At 40.7% G+C, this 26,100-nt stretch overlaps 1 long non-coding RNA gene across 1 annotated transcript; it reads left to right on the top strand.

The window, feature by feature from the left end:
- On the top strand, positions 1-25,387 carry LOC148051515 (uncharacterized). Its single transcript, XR_015700108.1, has 3 exons — positions 1-126; positions 23,329-23,434; positions 24,078-25,387. It is a non-coding gene; the product is annotated as an uncharacterized LOC148051515 (long non-coding RNA).
- The last annotated feature ends 713 nt before the right edge of the window (positions 25,388-26,100 follow it).

Raw genomic sequence — 26,100 nt, 5'->3', positions numbered from 1 at the left:
CCTGTCTCAGCCTGAGCAGAGGGTAGCAGTGATTGCAGAAGTGGTAGCTGTTTACTGTTGGTTGTGCTTCATGCTCAGAGTCAGTCCCTGTACATTTTCTACTGCACGCTGTATCTTTCTCTGAAGGTAAGGCATCTTTATTTTCCAATAGATATTTCCAGTGTTGCTTCCTACAGTAATACTGAATACTCTGTTAATTGAATTATCACTGTGCTCTTCACTCTTATCAGCTTCATCTTGTAGCAGAGATGCAGTCAGAGACGGGGACAAGCTAGAATCAGTACAAATGTCTATTTATTGTCTCAATTCAGTTATTTGGCTGTGTAGTCGTCTTTTCTTCTGTGGTGTCAAACTGCAGTCTCTAGACATCAGCAGCAATTTCAAGTACTTGCTGCTCTTTGACAAGGTGGTTCAACCCGGGTGTTCAGAAAATGAGGAACACACTGTTAAAGATCACACAAAACTTGATGGTTGCCAAACCTGGTAGAGATGAAAATTTAGTGTCCCGAGTCGTTGCCTTCACGCTATCTTTTTCACGCTGCAAAGGTCCTAGTGGCCAAAAATAAAAGACCCATGACGTGGGTCCTATTGTGTTTCATTTTCCTTGTAGTTCTGAAACGTGGCTCAGGGGAAAGGGTAGTATTGCTGTGTGCTGTTTCTTGAGTGGATGTTCACAGCCCACACATCGGTGCAGCAAAGTCGCAGACTCTGAAGCAAAGCATGGGGATACATTTGAAACATTTCCTGGTGTTACTAGTTTTCAGTACAACTAATATTAGACTTGCTAACAAGTCTCTGCCCAGGGTTCACTGTCTGTTTTTTTTTCTGTTGTTAGCTACCCTCTGTTAGGTGTTTGACTCTACAACAGTGGTATTGACAGGAAACAGTGGTATTAGCACAGAGCCTTGTCCTGTGTAATTCGTGAGAGGGTGCCCTTTCTGATGTGAGACTGCAGGTTCTCTTACTACTGTGACTAGGTTCTGCTCAGCTGTCTCCTTGAGCAGAGGTTTTTTCCACAAGGCGTTGATCTGTGCTTCATTTACTGTGTTTTGTTCATTGAGATTTCTCTGTACTTTCAAGGGTGGTCAGAGTTTGGCCCTCCTACTCTTGCAGTTTGAATTCCTGCATGATAATGAAATACAACCTAATTGCACTTTTCTTGCCTTGGGATGGAGGCAGATACATTCTTCTGAGGTCCATTTTGAGCATGTTTTATGTACAGCTATGAAACCTTGGCTGTTAAGAACAGTGGAGCCATGTGTAGCAACTAACAATTTTGACTTGGTAATTTCTGTAAAAGAGTGAGTTATCTCAGATTTTGACTGTTTTCTTTAAACTGTTTCTATCTTGGAGAAACCTATGTATTAAAGAGCCATCTCCTTTACATTTGTGCACAGAGACAGCTCTTAACATGATGTAGATCATGCTGTTTTGTAGTGCAAAATGTGTAGCATTCATAGATTGGTGCATTCAATAAAGCTGTTGCTTTATTGGAGTCTTTTTAGACCTTTGTAGTCCATTGCTATTCTGCATATGTGTTACTGGCTGAACCTGGTGCTTGTTAGCAGATTCTCTCCTGTCTCTGCATGCCTTGCTGTCTTCTCACTAAGTGAAGTTACATTTCTGTATGAAACAGTGATGATAATGCTTCATGCATAGTGTTTTTCATCAGCGTGTGGTGGGCTGCTTTACAAGAAAAGCCCAAGTCCTTGTTCCCCTCTATTGTATGAAAAGCTGAATTGTGGGGCCGTGAAATGCTTAGTACACGGTCTGTCACAGTGTGGCAAAACTTGAGGTTTAACAAACAGCTTGCCAGACAATGTGTCTGTGGAGTTTCTGGCATTTTAACAGTCTTGGTTATGCAAAGTACAAATAAGTTCCCTGCTGTTCTTAATATCTGGAAACTAAAGAGCTTTATTGCTGCTTTCTCCTATTATTCTGTACCAGTGTGAAAGCTGCATCTTCTAGGAATGCTTTGTCTTTGATCTCACAAATAAAGTGGAGAGTAGAGGACCTGGAGCTAAGGCTGGGTACATTGAGTAGAAAGCGAACGTGAGCAAAACCAGGTTTCTCTGTTACGTCCATTTCCAGATAGCCAAACAATTGACTTCAGGCCTTAAAAAAAACTATTGCTGTTGTCTTTTGACACTTCAGAAATGGCTTCACAAGAGACATTACCATTCAAGCATTTGATAGAGGTATGATCTTCACTTATGGACTACTGATGCGTACAATATGAAAGATGAATTTTCTGCTCAGCCACTCCCCAGCTTATCGTAGTAGAAAATTGTGCTTGGCGTTACGTTGTTTCTTTTGCTGTATATTATGTGTTATATTTCTAGTGCTCGAATTAGGGTTACAAATTTCCAGAGTTATGCGATGACAGCATAACCTTGGAATTATTTTAAGACAGCATGGCAGGTAATAGAGGCCCCAAATTTATATTTGGTAATAAAAAAATAACCTCTATAAAATTTAATATGGACGTAGAAATATTATTATGACTTTGCAAATCATTGCAATGGAAAAATTCCCCTGCAAGGCTTTCTGTCCAAAGGCAACACGTAGCAGTGGTGGTGTCCTCACTCAGGTTAAATATGCCATTGTAGTTTTCTGTCTTACAGGGTGATGGTAACGGAAGGAAGTGGTAAAAGAAAATACATTTATTTTTTATTGTTGGCTTAGTTTCAATAAACTGGGAAGTTATTAATAACTGGAGCTGCTTGAATAATTTATAAGATGCATCTCAGTGTTTTTCACATTAATTATTTGATCATTTCCCCTGCTTATTGTTGTTTGTAATTACAGTGGTGCCTAGAGGATCAAATTAAGATGAGGTTCTCTTACTCTATATGCTAAGATGTAGTTCTTTCCTAAAGAATCTGCAATTTAAGTTGCTGTGATAAAGAGAGGGGAAAGAAGATAAACAGTTTGCTTAAGGTCATAGCAACGTCTTTGACAGAGCTGAGTTGACGTCTTTTTGGAGTCTTACCCCAATCTCTTCTCTGTTGGGCCATAATTTATCGAACTGTGGTGACACGTGCTCTCCCGCTCTCTTCACGTATAATATGACAGAGACTATTGTGTATCTCTCTGCTTCTGCTTCATCCACACCTGTTGTCCAGCAAGGAAAGGGAGCTCACATGTGCCCCAGTCCTTAGTGCTGGAGTGACAGACTGGAGGTTTGTCCTTCATACCCAGAATGGTAGTACTTAATGATACTGAGAAGTCTAGAAGGAGAAAGAAAATCTAGTTTCTGCCAATGGGAATGAGACTGAATCCATGAAGGCTAGGATGCAAGGGTTATTTTAGCAGCTTTTCCTGAAGTGCTTGTCCTCTGTCATGACTTGACCCCAATGCCTGGACCAGAGGTCTCAGACTCTGTCACATGAGGTGGTTCTTAGGCTGAATTCAACAAAATTCAGTGTAAATTTCAGATTTGTCTGGGTGCTTTCCGTTGCCCTGACAAGAACAACTGTTGAAACTGTATAATTACATTTCTGTGGTTTTATATTGCTTACTCTAATTTGTTATCTTGATGTGGCTTATGTACAGTGTTTGCCATTGTAGTTGGACTTTGAGAATTCAATAAATTATGAGATTGACTTATTCCCATTAAAAAAGTAATTTTAAAATAAGATTGCTCCTCTGTAGTGCTGTAATTGAAGACTGAAACATAATGAGAGCAAGTGATTGTTCTTCTGTGGATTTCAACATGCCATTAAAAACAAAGAAAAAAGAAAACCTTGATGAAAACCACAAACTCACTCTCTCCATCTTAGTTTAACAACAAATTTGGAAAAATAGCTGTTCACTGAAATGGAGACAAGTGACTTCAGTTGTGTTTAAGACCAAAGAAATAGAATTGAATTAAAATACTTTAAGAATACGGTAATTTTCTTGGAGATGTAGAGTATCGTATTGTTCTTTGCCTGTTAGCATTACAAACGTTTCCAGTTGCCTGTTGATTCAGCCAGACCAAGAGAAAGATTCATCGTGTTTACGGTTAGATTTTGGTCTAAGCCAGTGAACCAGATTCTGCCAGTAGTCTTTGGGCAGAGAGATAAGTGCCAGAGACTGATTCAACCTGCGTGTTTTAGAAGGCAATGAATGAACTGAACTTTGGAATAGCTTTTGTTTCTCCATTGGACTACCTTAGAGTAGAAAGCTGATCCTTAGGAGATGAATGCTTCAGACTGAAATGTCTTATGTTTGAGTTTTAGGAAAGTAAAGAATAATTTTGGGGAAAATACATATTGTCCATCTCCTAGTTATTTTTAAAATTCTTCCAGAAATGACATGGAATCACAGGAAAACTGTTCAGGGGTGAATCTCAATGGCCAGGTACTCCTTTCCTCTAATCTGAGAAACGATATGTTTGTGTATTTTTTTGGTGCACATTTGTTTGGAAAGTTCTTAAAAACCCACTAGTAACTGAGATTCCACATCCCCTGCAGTAACCTGTTTCCCTGTTTAAGTAGTCTCTGACACCTTGAAGTTCCTGTTGCAATTAGGAAGATGGTCTTGAGGGTAAAAAGCTAACTTTCCTTCTTTCCTTTTTTTTTTTTTTTTTTTTTTTTGTGCAGATGTGCCAAGTTTTATAATTTAGAGAAGAACCACCAGGCACTTATGCTGTAAGGGATTACTGGGAGTGTTTTGCTGGCTCAAAGACATTTGCCCTATGTAACAAGAAAGGAGACTGTCTCACTCTTATGAATATATCTCAGTGCTTGGAGGATTAAAGCTCTGGTATGTGGTATGTTGTTGGTGTGTGTATGTGTTGTTTGGTTTTGGTTTTGTTTTAAAAATATTTTTGACATTTGCCCATTCCTTGGCACATGACCAAGGTTTCTATGCTGCCTGTGGAGAAGGAGGGACGTGGATATGGAGGCATCGGTGCTTTTGAGGGCAATAGTTCCCTTATTTCAGGCAGTAGTGGAGTCTGACATGCCTCTGTCCAGAATGGTTTGGCAGAAGTTGGCCTGTAATTAGTAGGAATGCAAGAGGTGCCTTGAATCCTTTAAAACGTATGTTGAGCTGTGCCAGAATAAATATCAGTTTCCTGCTGCAGACCTGGAATTTGATCATCAGCCCTTACAAAAAAACCACTCCAGTGAGCCTAAACCTTTATGGCACCTTGGTTCTGTCCCATTAGGTTTCATTGCCTTTGTCGGTCACACCTTTTCAGTCTGCTTAGCTGGACAGGTATGCTTTCCGTCACCCATAAGGAAACTGGGCTGGCTGGGAAAATGTTAATGAGTGACGTCATTACAGAGGTCACTAGGCAGTTTAGCTGTATATCAGGACATGTGTGACTTCTTGATTATTCCCAGGCTACCAATGGTTTAGGTCTGTTTATTTTCAGTAAAACATTATTGGTGCATGAAATTACTGCTAGGATCTCAAGAGGTTCCAGAGGAGAATGTTAATATTGTTAGGATCTAGCACTTTGAAAAGGAAGCTGGGCAAAGGTACGTAAAGCTAGGGAGGTGGGGTCTAATTACAGACCCAATTAAAGTATTTGAAGGAATAAAAAGCATAGTCTAAGAGGTAACTTAGACACAACAGAAAACAAATCCATCTCTGGACTGTGGCTTCTGTGACAGAAGACAGGTTGTGCTCTGGTTTTACAAGGGCATTGAGACTCCTTAATGAGAATACTTGGGAAAAGAGAAGGATATAAAATAAATGCATTATAGAAGGTTTTTGTGTAATAATCAGCTGGGTGGTGGTGGAATTGTGTGCACATAGCAGTAGCACAAAGGTTGGTTTCTAGCCCCTCAGACCTCCCCCCAGCTCCACTCCCTAGGTCAGAAGGTCTTTCCCGTACTTACTTTTTCTTACCAGGGCCAGTTATATATGTGTAGGACCCTGAACGCTAGCTCAGCCACTTGAGCTAAGTGATGTAACTGAAGATCAGAGTTAACAGCATTGAAGGTGTCAGACATGTTTTAAATGGATTAAACGGAGCAGAAGCTGTCTGTTTATACATCTCAGCAGGTCAGACTGAACTCTAGCAAAATGTTTAATACATATGCTTAAATCCATTCCTCTTCCATGGAGCAATGGTTGTCCATCCTTAAATGTAAGAATATTCAGTGTATTGAAGCTTCAGTGTAGGTGCTGTGCAGTTTGCTGACTTGCAGGCCTTAGCATGTTGTGTTTTGAGGAATACTTTTCCTTTCTTGCCGCGTAACAGCTTGCTATTTACCATGCCGATTTAACTTAACTGGTGGCGTCAACCAAAATATCAGGATGTTGCCTGAGACTGAAGTTTGCTGCCTGTGACAGTTTGTAGATACAGGCCCTTCGCAGCTGAATCTGAGTGTTAACTGAATCCCTTCCTGTTTGGAAAGGTTGTTCAGCTAAGATGTGCCTTGAAGCTCGATCTGGTGATTTGTTCTATTTATTTCTGTGAGCGTCATAGAGGATTGCGTATTCGTGGGGATCCTTGTGTTTTCTTGTCTTTTCAGGAGGATTGCTTTTTAAACATTGATCCAAGCATTAGTGTTAAAAGTGGCATTGCATTCTCCTGCGTTTTGATTCATTAAAATGCTGCGAGTAGTGCAATACTGTGATTTTATTATTTTTTATTATCTTATTTTTATATTTAGCTATCCTTTCAGCTCCATAGAGGAGGAGACTTATGGACTAGAATGGAAGTTGTTCTTATGCTGCTTTCAAGGAGATAATTTTATTTTCCCCAGAGGTTTTATTTGTTGTTCTTGTCCCTAGCCTTAGCTACTTTGTAGCAGATTCCAGAGGAAAATAAGTTGTGGAGCACAAATTGCTTGCACAAAAAGCAAGATTAGAGAACGGGTGGGTTAATTTCTTCAAGGAAGAGGAAATAAAGAAAAGGGGAAAGGAGGGCTAGAGTGCAGGAAAAGATGAAAGAGGTGTTTCCTTAGGAAAGGAAGGTGGTAAATGAGGCTGTTCTCCTGGATCAGCAGTCTATAACCACGTCTTGTCTTCTAGAATTGCCAGCTGCATTTGGGAAGTGGTATGTTTTACTTAAGGATCTCCCTGTCTTGGTGAACGTGCACCTTTTTAGGAGTGTCCTGGTATTCTTTGGTCTTGGCCAGGTACAAGAGCTGAACATTCACTTGCTCTGAGGTTCACATGGAGTGCTAGTACCCCTAACACTTTTAAGCTCATTTCAAACATGCCTGTGAGAAAAACTACTCCACCTACATGAAATAGACCTCTAGGTTTGTATGGCTGAGTAGAGTTTGTATCTATTAATCTCTTGGAGTCATGTGATTGCAAGAGCATCGCTTATAACAATTAGTAACTCTTAAGCTCTCAAGAAACAATTGCAGCATGCTCCTGTGCATGTGTATGCAGCACAGTTCCTCTGTTGGAGAGCTCTGGGAAACAAAAGTGGATGTGCTCAAAGCTATTGTTTGATATGTGAAAATCAAGAGGTTCTTCCTAAGTTCAATGAATCAGCATGTTTCAATAGAGGGTAATTCCCTTATCTGGCAGACCAGAGAACCATTGTTTCCAAAGCTCTTCAAATACCCATGTAACCTGGTGGTAAGAGTGAATTACAGATCTTCCCTGGTTGATTGTGGATAGGAACCTTTTACAGTCTGAGCTAAAAGATGACTTTCATGCTTTTAATAGGAGGAGTCCTGAGCAGACCCAGTCTCTACTGGTCAATGTAGCAGTGACTCCATGGAAATGATTGCACATTTAAAGTTTGGCATGCTGTTCAGTGCTATGATGAGGTATGGTCAGCATGCAGTTACATCTTGAGCTGCATGGCTCGTTGTGGCAGACTGGAATGAAAAGGCCAAGCACTGACACTGTTTACAGGGTTGTGTGAGGACATTAAGGTGGAGAAACAGAATAAGAACCCTACTACAGGGGTAATGGGACACAGCATGACTTACCAAAGGCTTTGGTTGAATATCTGATCCTGGGCATTTTTTTAATCCTTGCTGGATGTATTTCTACAAGGTGTCCGCGTTCAAATAGGTTTTAGTTTAGGAGAATCGTTTGCCAGAGGTCAGGCACAGTAATTATCGCGGTATTTCATGGCTTTGTTTACATTTCTATGGGCACTTAAGTAAATGGTTTCAGGGTATGTCAAACACAAGACAGACAAAGACAAGACGATTTGTGCTGAATGAAGTCCAGATTGAAAACCACTGAAGCACAGTTCTCCCATAGTAATAGTTGTATGTACCTGACACCATGAAGTGTTTATGTGGCAACCATATTGTCTCAGCTTTTCAGCTGCGAAAAAAAAAATGTAGATTTTTCAAGGGTAAAACTTAGTTTGCAAATCAGTAGGCAAGAGATGGCTTCCATCCCTAAACTCCAGTAAAACGTCCTAACGTTTATGTTGTAAGCAAACTGATGATCTAGGTATAAAACCTATAACTTAAAAACCCTGAAATAGGCGGGAGGAAAGTGGTTCAGGAATTACAAGTCACTTGGAAATTATGTGAGAGTGCGTCTGTATTTTTCAAGGAAAGTCAAAAGCTTTGTGGTAACTGTTTAGTATGTATAACAGCTCAGTTTAAAAACAGAGTCTGGGGTAATGTCTTGATTTAGCAGCTTTTTTTCAAAAACAAAACCAAACAAACCTTAACAGAAACTGAAGCTGTTAGCTGCTACCTAGTGCCCTCTTAAAATCCAAGCCAGCCAACCAAACGAAAAGAACAACCAGTCCTCCTCTTACTATGGTTCCCTTATGCTGAAGTGGTAGTGCTGGTTTTAAGAAAGGCAGGGCTTCTCTTCTTTCAGGGTTTCAAAAGCCTAAATTTACAATTATGTGTGAGCATTGATAAAAGTTGACAAACTGCTTGATCAAGTGTTCTGTCAGATTTTATCAACAGGGACTCGAGTGGCACCTCAGTATAGATCTCTAAAATAGTTTGCTATGATGCATTTGCCAGGGCTGCAGATTATTACATTCCCCCCCTTGAAATTCTGAAATTTCAAATGGATAAGATGTTTTGGTTTTAATCCCGAATGCTCAACTGTCTAGCAATGGCTGGTTGCTTGCTGTGTGAAAGTGTGAGGTGGAGCTGCAGCGCCTTTGTAGTCAGGGGAATGTGGACCTGGTACTAGTTGATGCTGTTTAATTATCTTCCTGCCCCTGCCATTTGGGTTGGTCCTTTTCCACCTACAATTGGTTTGATGTTTCCTTTGAGAACTCCTGGGCGCAAAGAACTTTTCCTGTAGTGTGTTTTTACAACAACAGGGTCCTCATTTGCTTCTGTTTCCTGTGACAACTCTTCAATGAAAACGATAGTGTAATCTAAGTTAAAGTGGGTGTTTTCAAAGATCAAGCACCTTGATTACATGCAGGTACCTAGCTGGCTTGTTGGGGTCTTGTACAGCCAACAACGGATGGCTAATATTATCTGTGTGACAAGATCAACTCTAGCTCTTAAAAAATGGGGCAAAGAAATCCTTCCCTTTTTGGAATCCCTCACAGAACACATGGGTTTGGCTTGGGAGTTGACATGTTTATTTTGTGAAACAATTCAAGAGTGAATATAAAGCACATCGCATTTGCATTTCAAATGCAGATGGAAACCAGCAGCATATCTTTAAGAGGAAATGAATTGCTGTGTTGAAAATGAGTGTTCTGACAAGCCACGCATTGAGCTTGCATTGACAATTTATCGTACTAGCCCAGCTAATTTGAGTCATGGTTTTGTATCTAGTGCTATGTCCTGTCCATCTGTATAGCAGGGTATTGTGCTGTCTGAACTCTATATGCAGGCCTGCTTGAGAACTGGTGTTCAGAACAACCAGTGAACAAGTGCTGAAGTAGCGGCAGGGAATCATGCTGTGGGTGGGAGGCCCTGGGAGCTATCTGGTCGTTGTCTTCAGTTTATCCACTGGCTGCCTGTACTATTATCTCATCTTTGATAGTGACTGATGCTCTTTAAGTTAAAAAGAAACCCAGCCTCCTAAGTATTTGGTGAAACGTCCATTTAAAGGGGATCAGTTTATGCTGTGATACAGAATGGCTAATAACTCATGTCATTGTTTTTGACTCCCAGAGCTGCAGCTTTTAATGGTAATGACAAGAAGAACTTGGCCCAGCACTGTGCAGTGTCTGTGATGAACACAGGTTCATTTATGGGCTTGATATAGGAGATTCCTAAGGGTAGATTTAAAAATGCTGGTCTTGATAATGGAGAATGACTCAATTGTGAACTTCTGAACAGTTAGCCTGGGAAGCAGATGGCCCTTATGAAGATCTTTAGCTTTTATGAAAACAGTAGCTAAACATGTCCTGACTGGATTGACAGAGAAGAGGTTAAGATCTATCCCTCAGCTGTCAGCCATACTGGTTGCACCTGCAGGCAGCAAATAACCCCAGTAGTTGTGTCCGCTTGACAACAGAGTGACAGTGAGATCAAGGGATTTAACTAAAAAATGAAGACGAAGAAACAACTACTTGAAAGGAAAAGACTTGTAGATATATCTAAAACAGACTGAAGTACATACCTTGGATAGCCAGAAGTAAGTGCAGGTATTCTTTTATTTTTGTTTTTGAGGAGGTTCAGGTCTGTAGGAGGGGAGACTAGCTCAGAGGTGGTATTAAGGCATTCCTGCATGTGTTAGTATTTGTTTCGTATTTTTAACTGTGAAGTGATCACGAGAGGACTGGGGCTAAACCTGCCACCTTTCTCTTTCCAGTCCTTCACATGCTTAGCTCTTGCAGCAGTTGTTGCTGGTGGGGTACCCAGAACCGAAGGCTTTGACGCAGGAAATGTGTATCCTTCAGATTTCTCTGGAAATGGGAATAAGCATGCAGTACTCCAGGCAGCAGCCAAAAAACAACATCTTTGGCTCCTGTTGGAAGTGAGCATCACACAGTGCTTTGCAGCACTTGTAAATGGCTGTTTGCTTTTAGGGGCTTTAAGGTCTGCTGTTGATGAGTGCTTGAAATGAGGCAGGTGTGTGATGATCCTGACTTACTGTGCCTCCTGGCTTCTAGGCATATAACCTTGGTTACGCTGTGAGGCTTCAGCCTGCAGTAAAGGAAATGTGTCCAGAACACAGTCCAGCAAACTGTTGCCCTTCCAAAACAGGTCTTTCAGCTGTCCCTGGGAGGCCTTTGGCTCTCCCACGCCCATGGCTAAGACAGGGTTGTAGGAGGGTTATTGTGACTGGTGCTAGTGCCTGGCAGTCACATGCAAGAACACGAGGCCTCATCATAGTAGTTCTCATTGGCAAAGTCTTCTTTGGGTGATGAGAATGCAGTTTGATCTGCATGTGCAAGACCATTCTGTGGCTTATCTTGATGTGCTTTGAGAAAACGTGTTAAGTCAGCTGGCAGGTTGGTTGGAAGTTCCCATTTACTTTGACCTTTCATTGAAGCTGCTCTGATTTGCTGGAAGGGGGCCTGTGCTGTTATGTGGGATTTGGCCCCATCCAGCCTGGCCATATATTCTTTACTCAGGTCTTTCAAGTTTCTGAAAAATAAATGTGTGTATTTCTGATGTCCTGTCTTAATATGGCTTACTTGTTTCGGTCACTAGTTCTTTTCTCAGTATGTTGCTTTGGTTTGAAACCAACCTGCAGTATCCAAGTGTGATATCTGCTTTGATGGAGCTACTGAATAGAGCAGCAGGCGACTAGTTAATACTAGTTTAATCTTTGTGTTTCTTTTATGCATGGAGTTATTAAAGTCTAATCATGTATTTTCAATAGCCATGTAAGTTTTTCAACATATAATTTTTAATGGTTTGTTATTGCAGTGTGTGGCGGGTTTTTTTTGTTTTTTGTTGATAAACTGAGCTAAGTGGATGGCAGAAATTTTTCAGAGCCTGTCAAAACTTGGGCAAGGAGGCTTCATTTTTAAGGGACCAAATGTATTTTCTAGAGTAAATATACTGTACACTGACTTAGAATCATATAATCATAGTGACATCTTAGTGAAATCTTTCTTCTTGCAAGGAGATGAAGAGGATAACTTGTTACCAAGTGCCATGTAACTTAGGAGCAACCAGTGATCAGGAATGATGGGTTATAAATGACTCTGAGGACTTGTTGACATTTAAGATTACATTCCCACAGGTAGGGTGTTTCTGCCCCAGCCCCCAGTGGGTTTCTCACCTACGTATACCTCAGCACCCTTCTCATAGAGAACTCGAAAACGCTGGTTCTTTCTGTTATCACACCTCTGGAAACTTAGAGCTTGAAGAAAGCAGGCTAATCAGGGATGAAATAGGTTGGATACAGATTCAACCTACTGTGTGCTACACTCCTACCTGGGAGACAACCACATATATTAACAAGCAATAATAAAACTTCTTCTGTTAGAAGTCTTATGGATAAAATAATAATTGATATTCTGCATCTGCTTTGAACTAAATAATTCAAGCACCTTATGATGAAGTAGTGTTGAAATGTCTTAATTCTTCCATATGGTCATGTTCTGTCAATAACAATGACCTGAGACTGATGGTGCTGGATAGATGAAGGCGTGCTTCTATTTTGGAGTTCTCAGTTAGCTGTAATTATCACTGTTGGTGATTATAACCTTATTACCCGGTGGTAATGTCTCAGGAAATCTTGTGTAGGATTTGTTGTGATGGTAATTATGCTTCCCCCAGATAAGTTTCTCTTCTGCTTGGCAATGGTATTGGGCAGTGAATTTCTGTATATGAAATACCCTCCATTCAGTCTTAATTTAGCTAAAACCAAACGAGGGCTAAAGTGACCTAAAAAATCATTCTTAGCTAGATGTTATTCAGTGGTGTAAAGGCTGTAAAATGAACTGGACTCTTGTTGCATTGTCTGCTGACCTGAGCGAGCATTGAAAATACTAACTTGCCTCTTTTTAGACCCCACAGTAGAAATGAGATCTGCTCCATATGGAGATGGATCTGCTTGTGGACTGTTCGATACTAAGAGCTCCTGCAGCAGGCTATTTCATGTATTTAGGCAGAGCCTGACACAAAGCATGAGCACATAAATGGATTAGCAACAGAAACAGACTCATGAGGACTCTCGTGTCCAGTCCTTCAGATACAGTTCTCTAAGCCTTGCTACCAGTGCTAGTCATTAGCAAGTTATAGACTATGGAGCCCATATGTTGAACTTGATCATCATTTGCTCATCCCTTGTGACTAATCCACACAGAAATAACCTTCTATCTCTTTCATGGAGTAGGAGCAGGCCCAAGTCCACAGTAAGCTTTCCTTAAGTATAGTCTCTTGGATACTATGGCTCTGTTCCCCGTTCTGCTCCTTGGGACAGATCAGATAGCTGCATTATGATAATGAGGAATCAAAGTGCGTTATAGTATTTCTTGCCTGTCTTTGTTGTTATATCAGTGGTGGTTGGGAGCCCAGATTGAAATTCTGATTTTAATGACGTGCTGCTTAACTTTTGACATTAACATTTTTCACTTAAAAAGGGAAATGTGTCCAAATTCGCCCTACAACTAGCACCTCAAATTTAAGCCTTGATTTACCTTTCCCTTTTGAGGAGTTTGCACAGCACCTGCAGTCTGATTTTTCTGCTCCCATCAGTATAAGTCAAGCCTTGTAAATCAAGCTATAACTACAAGCCTTTTATCTGTGAATTTTATTTCCAGTGGAAGTAAGAGGCTTCAGGAGGTGAAACTGCTGTCACTTGAGCCATATTCACCTGCCTAGAGTAGCACACAGAGAATATCCCGGTCAAGAGGAAAACTTGCTCTTGGAATTGATTTACAAATAGACTTCCAGGGGGTGAACCTTCCACATACTGTTGGAGTAAATTGGCATACACTTGAGCCACACTGAAAGATGGCCTAGTGGCGATGGCCTTTCCTTGGGATATTGGCATTTGCCCTTGCTTTGCTATGGATTTCTTATGACTGTGCAGGTGCGTTGCTTGGGCTTTGTATGGGAAACTGTCAGTGAGTGATGTGTGAGTAGCCGAGGAGTGAACAATGCTGTGTTAATTCTCCTGCAGAAAAGCTACAGCATATGAAAACCTTTGCTTTTTATGTCACCTGCCATTCCACATAGGCTTTTAAAGGTTCTGATCATGTTATTAAGTTTCTGTATCTGCTTGATCCTAACAGTTTTTCCATGTGGACAAGTCCTTTGTTTTGGGTTTTTTTTTGTCTCATTACCCCTGTATAAAAAAGGGCTAGTAGCATTCAGTTGTTTCACAGGAGTGTCACAAGGACAAATGCACAAAAAGCTGTTGCCTGTGGGACTGTATACCTTCCTGGTAGAGCAAGATGAGAGTGGATTTGGACAGGGGATGTTGCTCAGCCTCTCGGGATCCTGGGCCAAGGCTTGCTGCAGAGTTGGGCTCCAGCTCTCTGTAGTGTTTCTGCTGTTGAGGTGGGAATTAGAAAGGTTGTGACTGGGAAAAGGTCATCTTTTAGTCTGTAACAGCCCTGCTTCCAGAGCATCCTGGACTGCAGTGAAACTGGGAGCACTGTGGTCCCTGCTCTGAGGAGGCTCCAACTGATAAATTCTGAGGGGAGTAATGCAAGTTTGGACTGGACTTGAGGTAGGGATGTTTTCCAGCAGTTCATCTAGCTCTAAAGCGTGAAAGGGCAGAGTCTTCCAGATGACTGAATCTAGTTTGTCACGGAAAGCTGATAATGTTTTGTTCAAATACTTGGATTATATGTTTTGTTTCTAAATAAAGAATGTGTGTGTATGTTCTTGATATTTTGAAGAATCTCATCGGTTTTAAAAACCTAGATCAAATGAGTAATGCATTCTTCAAAATAAGAAGAAACTGTTGTGAACAATTTTTCAACACTTGACAGCTTCCCAGCCAATTTACTTGCTCTCAGCAGAATAAATGGAGCTAGCCTGTCTCTAGCGTGACTGCCAGCTATTTCACGCAGCTATCCCGACTGCTTTCTAAATTGAGCCCACGGAGAAATCGTTGCAATGTAGAAGAAGGGACTGAAGGTGCAGGGAGCTAATTAAATTGCAAACACGGCGGTTGTGGAGCCCTGGTTTCATCTCAGACAGGTAAGTGAACTGTGTTTAGAGAACTGATTTCCATATTAGTGAACACAAGTTTCCTGAGATCTGCTTCCATGCATTGCATAGACATATGGCAGATGTAAGAAATTGTCAGGTGAACTTGTCTGGTAGCTCTGGATCCTGTCTGACTGAGACTGGAGCTGACAAGTAGTAAGAAGTGGTCAGCTATGAGTGACAGTAATCATTAGTTACAGGACTCCTTGCTAAAAGTTGCCTCCAGCCACACCATTAGTTTTTGCCATGATTTTTTCTAATTCTCTTCAGAGTGTTCTGGTTTTGCCTTTTGCCTTTGCAAAGTGATGAGTGGTACAAAACAACTACCTGAGGCCGCAGAGAGGGTCTGAGCCTGAAGGCATTCAGCCATTTGGTTTCTGTTTGGACATATGTGATGCCTTGGAATCTCAGGCAGCTTCAGAATGGTTTGGGATACAGAGTGAGAACAATCTCTTTGGTGTATTGGAATACACAATAAAGGCAACAAAGTGATGCCACTGCAGGAAATGCAGTCATTAATATTCTGGGATGCATTAATAGGAGTGAATTATATTAGGCAGGAGAGGTAGTTCTAGTTATTCTACTCTGTTTGACAGAAGTGAGAACCTAGTTGGATTACTGGTTTAGGCATTCCTGTGAGCACTGCAGGAAGGTGTAGATTCATCTTAGAGTCCCATGGTGACTTCTTACGATTTTTACCAAGAATGATAAGCTGTAAATGTTACTGAATGTTACCTTTAAGAAAAGAAACTGCTTGTTCAATCTAAAAATGATATCTCTTCCAGTGTATAAAGTACTCACAAGAGAAAGGCAATGAACAATTGTCTTTTGCCTCCCTTTGAGGTTAAGCCAAGAAGTAATTAATCTAATTGGAAGTAACAGAGATCTTAGCTTGATACTAGGAAAAGCTTCTTAACTTTAAACACTGGAAGTATGTTGCCCATGTAGCAGTGGAACTCTGGTAGAAGAGCTGAATACACTACAAACAGGGACAGAGCCTACCATAATTTATCATGTCTCTAGGTTGGTCAGACCCTGCACTTCTCTGTGTGTTTGCGTTTTTTTGTGTGTGTGTGTGTTTTGTTGTTGTTTGTTTGTTGGTTTGTTTTTTTTTTTTTTTTTTTTTTTTTTTTGAAAGGGCATACTAAGTGAAGACTTCTGGTCATTATGGCTTTGTTTTCCTAGAAGGACAGAACAGTGCACTGAGACAAGGTAAGACTCTAAAGAAGGAATGCTTAGATCTGCTGAGTGAGACAGCGTTTAAACGGGAATCTTAAAAACTAACCTCCACACTGCTCAGTTTCTTTCTGTTCTGCTTTAATTTAGCAGACTTTAGTTGCTCTGGGCTGCACACAATCCAAGCAGTCCCTTTTATATCTCTTATAAAATCATTTTGCTTTTCATAATTTCCAGGGCTTACATGAAATTGTATTGCATGCCACAGTCAAGCTTTCTCTCCACTTGATCTTCTGGTCTCTCATCATCCTCGCTCTGCAGAGCATTCTCAGGCACTCTTAGGGAAGGAATATTCCCTCCTTTTCTAAAAAGTTAAATTATATGCAGGGCACAGTTCCTGAAAAAGGCAAAACCTGATTATTGTATTCAACTATGCAATAAAATGTGAGCAAGTAAATGAAACGCTTCTATTATCTGCCATGTAGGAGGTGGGAGTAGTGACTCGCTGAGTTCCCTTCCAGCCCTGTGATTCCCCTTATGGATGAGATGTGAGTTGGAGTGTTATACATTCTCTTTGGACACGTAGGCAATCCCGCTAGTCACTTGTACTGTGTTCATCAAAATGATCCTAGCTCAGAAAACAGCAGTACACTGCAGTGTGTAGCTTATAGGCTGGCTGATAGATGTGTGAAGTTGCACACTCCATAGTTCTGGATAAATGGAGTGCTTACTTTAAAGACAAAGTGCAGGGCTCATGAACCTGTGCCTGTACAGTGTAAATAGGATGCGGTTTCTAGTCTCTGTGAGGCACCAGCTCAAAATTTTGGTGTGGTGTCAATGGATAAATGAGGAGTACCTCATGTGGGTGCCTGCATTCTAGTGTTAAAGTGCTGCAAGGGAGAAAAAACAGCATTTCACACTTCCTCTTTAATTTTGACAGATGCAAAAAAAAAAAACCCAGTCGGACATTCTTATGTGGCTTTCTCAGGTATGGGTTGAAGGGAGCAGCTAACACTTATATCCTGTGATGGGAGCCGAGGTTCCTGAGAAGTCAATTGCAGATAACAATAGTTTTCTAATAAAGAGATCATAAACTACTCCTCTGAGTAGTTAGGTAACTTATACCTACTTACACCTCTGATCTATCTTTCTGGTGCTAACCCATCCTGTATGTGCTTACCCATTTCTTGACTTCGGTTTTGTTGTGCAAAGAAAAGGCGCAATAGTTGTCCTCTTGAGTGGGTCTGAGCCCATGTGTACACTGTCTTGTTTGTGCAGAGACACAGCTGTGGAACAAGATTTAGCAGAACTTCCATGCACAGGTGATTTCAGAGACTTTAAAATGCTTCTGTAGAAAAGGTTTGTCCTCTTTCAGGAAGTCACTCCCAGCTCTTTCCTCCCTTCCAATCCAAAAGCCTTACCCAAGTCTATCAAAATCGCATTTGTCCCAAAACAATATGCCCATGGTCATATTGTATTCACTAGGTACTTTGCACTAGTGAAAGTGTATATGAGAAAGATCATCAGTGATCGCTAGGAATTGTACAGTGTGGTCCACAATTGAAGACTATTCCTTTTCTCCCAGTGTACCGTTTTGGTTTTTAATAAATGATATAATTACTAGAAAAACTGTGGGAGGAGGAGGTGGCGTAGGGAGTGTGTGCACGTGCCCAATTCTGGTCTCTTGATCAAGGAAGGTGGACCCCAGAGCAGAGGCAAAGACGTTGGAGGGAAAGCCTGTCTCATTTTAGGGAGCTAGAAAAGGTGACTTTCTAACCAACAGTACTGTGAACTGGAGACAAAATAGGCCTGTCTCAAAATAGATGTAGTTAAATGAACTACTCGAGTCCTATGACAGCACCTGGTAGCACAGGGAAAAGGCCATGACTGACTGCAAATTTAGCTTAGACTGGAAATTGATAGAGGTTTTGGTATAGCAGAGGGAGGGGAGTGACCTTCTGGAACAGCTTCCCAGTGAGTGTGTGTGTGTGATGAGGACAATGGGATAAATGGAGCTAAACCACTTAATAGTAGTGATTGTTTGCCACTGTGTCTACAGTGGTAGAAGACTGGATTTGATGAGCCAGGAGAGAAGGTCCATGCAAACACTATTCTACCTCCACACTACCGTATAAACATTAACAGACTTAATTCTTAGATCTCTTCAGGAAGCGGGAACATTTTAAGTGCATTTTGCAAGAATGTTTGCACCCCATGCTGTGGTTTAGGGCCCGATACCATTGAAGCTCTGCTGCAATTAACATAAATCATACAGTGTGTGAATTTTACCTGGCATAATTGTCCTTCATAATCCATCGCTAAGCTTCTGTTTGTTCAGGTGATTCGGACACTTAAGCAAATTGTTTGCCATAGTGACTGGAGTGTACGTCACAGGTAGGCTGAGTTAGGTAACAAGCTATATCTCTTGCCCACTTGTAGATGGCCGGGTTTGTCCAGCATGCTTGGTTTCATTGTGAGGTTAGCTCCTGTAGAAGGGCTGACTTGCCAGATTGCCTCATGCCCAGCTATTGCCTGCTCTTACTGAGGTGGAAGCAGCAGGGAAATGTATGTTTTTTCAGGGCCTGGAGAGAAAGGTTTCCTGTCCTCAAGATGATGTCTGCTCCATATAACCGATTAAACACTCACTGGAGGAGGGATTGAGAGGCAGGCAAGTTTTCTGCAATACCTGGCTAGGCATTTTCTTTTTCCTCAGCTTAACAAGTAGTTGAAGTACTTTATTTCAGCTGTCACTGCTTCAAGAGGATGGGCTAAGCAAGTTGATCTAAATTGATTGCTAAAAGGAAACAAAACAAATGCCCAAATATTTTGGTTAGGTAAAACCAGAAACATTTCCTTTCCGCCCTCTTTCTTCTGTTCTACTTACCCGACCTTCAATGGATGTTGTGTTTGTTGTAGAAATACTTGAGGCTATCATGCCTGTGAACTAGTCTGTCATATTGATTTGTGAAACTAAAATGAGACACTGTTTTCCACCTAATTTTTTCCATGGGAATGGGTACGTAAAATATTCAGATCTTTACTTTTTCAGCACTGGTAAATATCAGTTCAGGCTTCAGTAAGGTGACTTTGAGGTTGGCTGTGTACAGTGCTCTCTTTGGAATTCACGCAGCCATGTTATATATTCTGAAGCCAGCTAGACTTGTCAGAGAAGGAAGATGTGGGATTTCAAGTCTGCGGTAGGTGAGAAGGAAGAACCTAGGGACAAGGACATGGTTGTACTCTGCTGCCAGTTATTCCAGCATGAGCCTGCAATGACTCTTAATTTCACTGTGCCATCTAATTCCATGAAATGTCTTGTGAAATTCAGCAGTGATCTCTGCCTCCTGAAGCTGGTGTTTCCTCTGGAGATAGTCATGTAGAATTGTCAGCGCTTCCGGTGGAATGAGATAAAGACATTGCATTTTCCTTAACAGCCGTAAGTTGGCAGGTTGCTGTTGTATGGCATCATGACAAGTCCTTTCTCTGTTGGCAGTTTTTATATGGCAGGCAATTTAGTGCCTTGTGTCTCTTCTGATGATGGTCCGTAAGGAAGGCCTGTTTAAAACCCTGTGGCAACAGGATGGAGAGAACCTATTAAATCACCGGTGTCAATAGGTCAGAGATTGTGTTTTGTGGCAATGAACACCATAGTGTTGAGATTGTTTCCATTTAACATGACTTGCCACTGCCCAATTTATGAACCTGACTGGTGAACTGGGAATTGGGATAGCTTCTTGAGCAGACTAGCATCCCAGAGACTAAACAGCAGCTACCAGCATTATCTGTCACTTCTCATGAACATAAAATCCATCACTAAAAGAGCAAGCAATTTCTGATGCTTTTTTAATGAACTGTCTGAGGGAGCAAGAGAAAGAAATGTTTGTTCCTGAGTTACATAGTAAAAAGTTGGCTACAGAAACCTCTGGATTTCTTTTGTGCTTGCTTCATAGTATGTAATATCACCGGGATTGCACTCTGAGCCTCTCTAGCTAATACTACAGCCTCTTAAACACAAACATTGAATTTGGAAGGAGTTTTATTGCAAACACTCAGAGAGCAAAGAAGATAAACACAAGGAAATTGTTTCAGTATTTTGACAATCAAGTTTGAGAGTTTTTACACATTGATTCTTGACAGTTCAGGATGTCAGAATACTGGAAGTGAGGGGTAGTGACAGGAAGAAGCAAACAAAATAGGAACCTAACCCCCCAGCAAAATAATAATTAAAAATAGGAGCATATAGGAAAGATGTGATTTTTCCAAGGCGCTGCAACAAAAATATAAGACTTTAGTTTGTGTGGTCAGGGTGCACATGGGGCTTCATTAGGGCTTTTATGACTGCTGCGATTAACAAACTAATGATGTGTCCACTAAAACGTAACATCAGCTGTTGAGTATCAACATGGGAGCTATAAAAGCATAATGCTAATTTCTCTACATCTGTCTTTTCTTCTTTGCATATAATCCCTAATTGCAATCTCTGGTTTTGGGTGGGTTTTTTTGAGGGGTGACCTTCAGTTAGGTTAAGGTCAATTCATTCACACGATTGGTGTAGTGGTTCCTGAGAATTTCCATGATTACATCACGAAATTAAATACTGGAGCAATAACAATCCTCAGAAGTTTTTCCATCTTTGATGCCGGTTTACTTTCTTTCTCCCAGAGGACACTTCTACTGCTCTCCCTCTGCGCCCCATTTATATAATAAGAAAGTTATGTTTTCTTATTGCACGGTGTTCTGGTTATATTCCACATACCAGTGTGTGATGCCAAGTTATTCTGGTGGTAGACTGCCCCCCCCCAACCCCAGAACAAAGAAGTTATAACTGAAGTAAACTTCTTGAAAGATCTTAGTTCCTATGTGCGCACCAAATGTGAGCAAGCATCTTTTCAGAGAGGGTTGAGTTGCTAAAAGCAACCTGTTTTATCTTAGTGTGAACTCTTTTGAATATCTCTGTGGTCCTCTCTTCAATGATACATACATGTATAGTGCTGCTTTGTGTTTCTGTGTTGTTTTGTTTCTCTGGTAGTAGACAAATAGGATCTTCTGTGTTCTTTTAATAGCTTGGGGGAGTACCTACATGTTCTTATATTTCTTACCTTCGTGTCCGTGGGATTGAACTCAGTCCAGCAGAAAAATGGTTGATGCTGAGTGCTTCCTTAGTAGCTGCTTAGCCCTGACAGCAATGAGCTATGACTTCCTGACACAGGGAAGCATTGGACTTACCATCAAGCATCTCAATACAACAGGTATGCCTTGCTCCTTGTGGATGCTGAATTTCAGCCAGAAAGGTGTTCTTGTATTCTTCTCTTCTGAAGATTCTTGGTATATTAGTAGAAAAAAGAACTTATGCCAAATGTGCAACTTTTAGATGCCTTGAAACAGGAGAAGGCTGAAGATATCTTTTTGAGCTTTGAAATTGATTCTCACGTGTGATTTTTTTTTTTTTTTTTTTTTTTTTTTTTTGGTATGCACTTTGCCCAATGCTAACGTTGAATTTACAGCATGGAGGGTGAATCTGCCTGTCTTACCTGTGGTTCTCAAACGCGTGCACATGTGCACACGAACATACACACTCTTCTTTGTCAGCCTGTCTGGTCTTAAAGCTTTGCATAATAGAGACTCGCACTTGAACTGGGAGGCTTTAGATTTGGGCCTGACAGCAGACAGTGGTGTGGACTCAGAGCTTCTGGCTGCACTGTGTGAAACTGTGGGTCAGTTGAGGAAAACTGCTGAAGGCCAGCTTGCAGTAAAGGTTACAGAATTGCTGCTGCCCACCTCGGTTGTTTTCCTTTTTGAATAGTCAGGTGTTTGCTTTTGCAAAGTAAAAAGGGAACACTAAGTGCCTTCAGAAAATACCTTAGCCTGAATGCTGAATCAGAGCATACAGGTTCAAGAGGAAGAATTGTAACTGAATGGCTTGCCCCACTGGCAAATCCAGATCAGTTCTTTAAAGCAGTCTTCTTTTGGGCACTTGGCATTAAGGAAGAAATTAGAAATCAAGTCAGGAGCATTCTTTCCTGTTGAATTTCATAGAATGTGGACCTCCATGTGGAAAAACATAGCTTTTTCTCTTGATGTTGTAGAACTGGCTTTTAGAGTGAGCTCTGTGCCTTTACAAGAGCTCAGAACTATTTGTATGACAGTCGTCTTTGCAACCAGATTTCTTCTTGAATTCTGACTGTGTTGGAAGGGTGGTCTACGTGTGATACTGATAATGAAATGAAGACTGTGAACATACTGCTCAGAATGTTGCTGCTCTTATAAGTAGTGACAAAACCAGGCATCGAGGTACTTCAGTGTGATGTCAAGGGTTTCAATTAGTCATGCTGCTAAGTTATTTGCCAGAAGATGCTGTTCAGTGGCCTTTGTAAAAGTGAGTGGTCTTGGACTGTTTCCTTATAGGTGAGTGAATCATGCTTAATATGAAGTGTTGTTGCGTAGTGAGCTTGTATTTCAGGGCTTGAAAACAGAGATAAATAAGATAAGTTTAAATGACTGGTATGCCTGCTTCTACATGTGAGCCCTTCAGCCCACAAATCACCTTGGAAACCACAGTACCTCAGGCCCACTGGCTAGCAGGCATAACAGCACAGCAAGTTGTCTGGAAGACTGTAGCGGAGGCTTGCAATGTTCCTGAGCTAGAGAAGCGTGTTTCTAGAGAACAGAGCTCTTTCGGTGCCAGCATGATAAGAGTTTTTTGTTGTGTGTTGATAACGTAGTACTGTGGTTTTTTGAGTCTTCTAAATCTAGCCTTACTATGTTCTGGTCCTTCTTAGGATTTTCCAGGGTAGGTCTGATGTACAGGACCTAACTGCTTCTGCCTCCCTGTTAGGGTTTTTTTTGCCATGGGAACAAGTGGCGTTTATGTCACTTTTCTCTGGCTCTGGGCAACTAGACAGAAATGATCATAATTCCTAGTGTGTGTGAAGGATTATAGTGTTGCTATCTTCTAGCAATAAGTGAGATAAAAGCCATGTTGCTAATGTGTACAAAGCATGAGTACAACTCTTCTGTATGATTGAAACTAAATCATGCCTTAGGGCGTAAGCTTGAGCAGTGCTTGATACGTGACTTGTACCACTCTTGAGGTTGTGCTGAAATTTCACGTACTGCTGCTTCAGAGAACTGTGGTTTGCCTCATTGCCTTGGGTTATGTGTTGTGTTTTGTCACCAGGTAGGGGCCCTTTGGAGGCAGCAGGGAGTAGCAACAGCAGCCGCTGCTCAGAGGAGAACAGAATGATTCCTTGTTCAGCCATTGTTCCTGGCGTGGCTGAGAGAGGGTAAGTGGGCAAGAAGGAGAGAATTCTGCAGAGTTTTTGTGAGGTGGCTAAGAGGAGGAGGAGGAAGTACTTAGTATTGGGGAGGGCCGTGATACTGTTACTGTAGTCCTAATGGTGGGGAACCTCTGTCCATCCTCCTACTTGAGTAGCTGATGGAAAGTATCTGTGCCTGATACTTCAGCTAGGGAGGCTAGAAGGCATGTGGTGATCACACTGGAACTATTATGGATGAAGCAAAGGAGGCTGTGGTATGAGTCTCAACAGTTAACGTGCGGTACTATTGTCGATCTTAACCTATTGGGTGAATGAGACCATAACATGAGGTTAACATGAAGGTAGCGGAACCTGTAATACCTGCTGTAGAAAGGAAAAGCTGTGTGTGGGTAAAGGTCTAATTTTATAAATGGACATCTGAGAATGCTAGAGAAGAATCCCAAAGGCTTGGTGGAGGGAATCGTCATGGAATATTGTCTGCACGTTTGTGTGTCCCGTCATCTGCATAGTGCCACAATTAGTTGGGGGTCCTAAGAAAAAGATGTTAGCTGAAATGATGCCAAATGTTGCTTTGGTTATATAGCACCTGTCACTTGAACCTTCACAAAGATTTTACTTTTTTTAAATTCATCATTCTATTTTGTTTTAGTTTCGGTTACGGATCAAGCATTAAAGCACCTAAAAATGAGATAATATTGACTAGCTATACTGCAGCAGTCTTCAGCTGGCTTCTACTCTGCCTCTTCTGGTTCATCCTTTTATAGTAATAGTGGAAGAGTTCTGTGCTTTTTACTTCAGCAAAAATCCAGTAAGTTGGTTGCTTTGAAATACAGCTGGGAAATACTACCTTAAAAACACAGTTATGTCCTTAGAATAGATTAGGAGTCTGATGGTTCTAATAATAATAAATTAGGGAGACAGTACACTTTCTGCTTGGTAACTAACTGGAAGGCAACAAGATTACTTACAGTGTTTAGTTTCAAATATTAGTTTTCTCTTTCTCAAATTGCATTAGTGATATCTAATTCTAGGTACAGTTTGTGGTAATCAATTTGAAGCATAACGATGTGAGTTACCTCTCTCTATAAAGAATATATTTTGACTTGCAACATTAGAGGTGTTTTGAATGCTGTGTGATTTTCGTTTATGATTTGATTATACAGGTAATTGAAATGTGACAGACTCTGATAACATTTTGTTGGAACAAATTGGCAACTTCAACTTGTTTCTCAGATTTTTTTTTTTTTTTTTTGCCTGCATAAAGGCCAAAGAAACAAGAGTTTTCATCTGCTTACTATACAGATACTTATGAAGCATTTAATCTTTTTGCACTGGGTCTTAATTTTTCTTTCCATTGTGATGTTCACTGGAAGAAAAAAAACCCAAACCTCCCTCCCCAAGCCAATAAACTCAGCAACAGAGCTGTTTCTGCCCAATGACAGTAAACCAGACTTAAGTGTACTTTGGCAATTTAGCTGTAGATTATAATGAATTTATATAAACTGAAAACTGTGCCATTGAGATTATGATATTCACAACTAAGTTATCTAGTAATTGAATTACTTCTTGATTATGATGAATGGCAAAACTGTGCTGTCACTCAAAGACTCCAGAGTTGCTCAATATTCAGTAAATGTCTGTAAATGCTGTTACAACTTTTTCCTTGTGATGAAACTGAATGACCAACCTTATGTGAAATGTCAGTTAAAACAAGTACTTTTATTTCCATCTTGTAATATGTTTGGGGACTCATTGGGCCAATGCACACAAGTCGGCAGACAAAACCTTTATTCAGAAATAAGCTATTCAAAATACTTTAAATGCTGTATATGTAGAAGCTATTATATGTGATTAGATTGTACATAGACAAATTTTTGTCTTGGGTAACCTGACTTTAGACTCCAATCATGCAAATGTACACAGTTAGATTTACTTATGAGAATAAATTCATTAACTGCAGCAACTTGTTCATTTACAATGAACTAAAGTGTGTATATGAATTCTCTCAGCATTGGTAGTTAAATATGTTGTGATAAATTGTTTTGTTGGAATGGGTGAAAACAAACAAAAACAGGCTAACCAGAAGCTGTTGTTTTCCATTGGTGGAGAATCTGGGGAAGGATAGAGGGAGGGAGAGTAAAATGAGAACTGTTCTTTACCAGCCGAAAAGAAAAACTTGACTCTGAAACTTCCCACAGAATACAAATTTCCAATAAGATGATTCAGGACTGGTGATCCAGATTGCTATGTATACTATTGAAATGTTTCACTGGGAAAGTGTTGGAAATGGAATTTAGGTAATGTATTGATAGATTTGTGCATATGTATAAGTGTAAATAAGCACATATGGCTACACACTACAAGTATGGGTGCCCTGCCATATGTAATATTACAGGTATTCTAATACCGCAATTCGCCATTTTTTTTTTTCTTTCTTCTGCTGTTTGTAGATTGCTAAAATTTCTCCATCGGAGACGTGGATCCCTGTGCAGTAGATTTAAGCTCACTAAAAGGAAGCCTGCTTTTCCTGGTGGTTTTAGAAATGGTCACAGATTTGTATAGGGTCATAAAGTTAATAGCAGCTTTGAACTAAATTTGAATATCATAGAATCATAGAATCGTCAAGGTTGGAAAAGACCCTTAAGATTATCGAGTCCAACCATTAACCTAGC

The sequence above is a fragment of the Nipponia nippon genome, unplaced genomic scaffold (genome assembly GCF_047370975.1).
Source record: "Nipponia nippon isolate SJK-2023a ecotype South Korea unplaced genomic scaffold, ASM4737097v1 scaffold_6, whole genome shotgun sequence".
Taxonomy (NCBI): Eukaryota; Metazoa; Chordata; class Aves; order Pelecaniformes; family Threskiornithidae; genus Nipponia; species Nipponia nippon.
The sequence above is the reverse complement of the archived record's forward strand: the minus strand, read 5'-3'. Positions and strand labels throughout refer to the sequence as shown.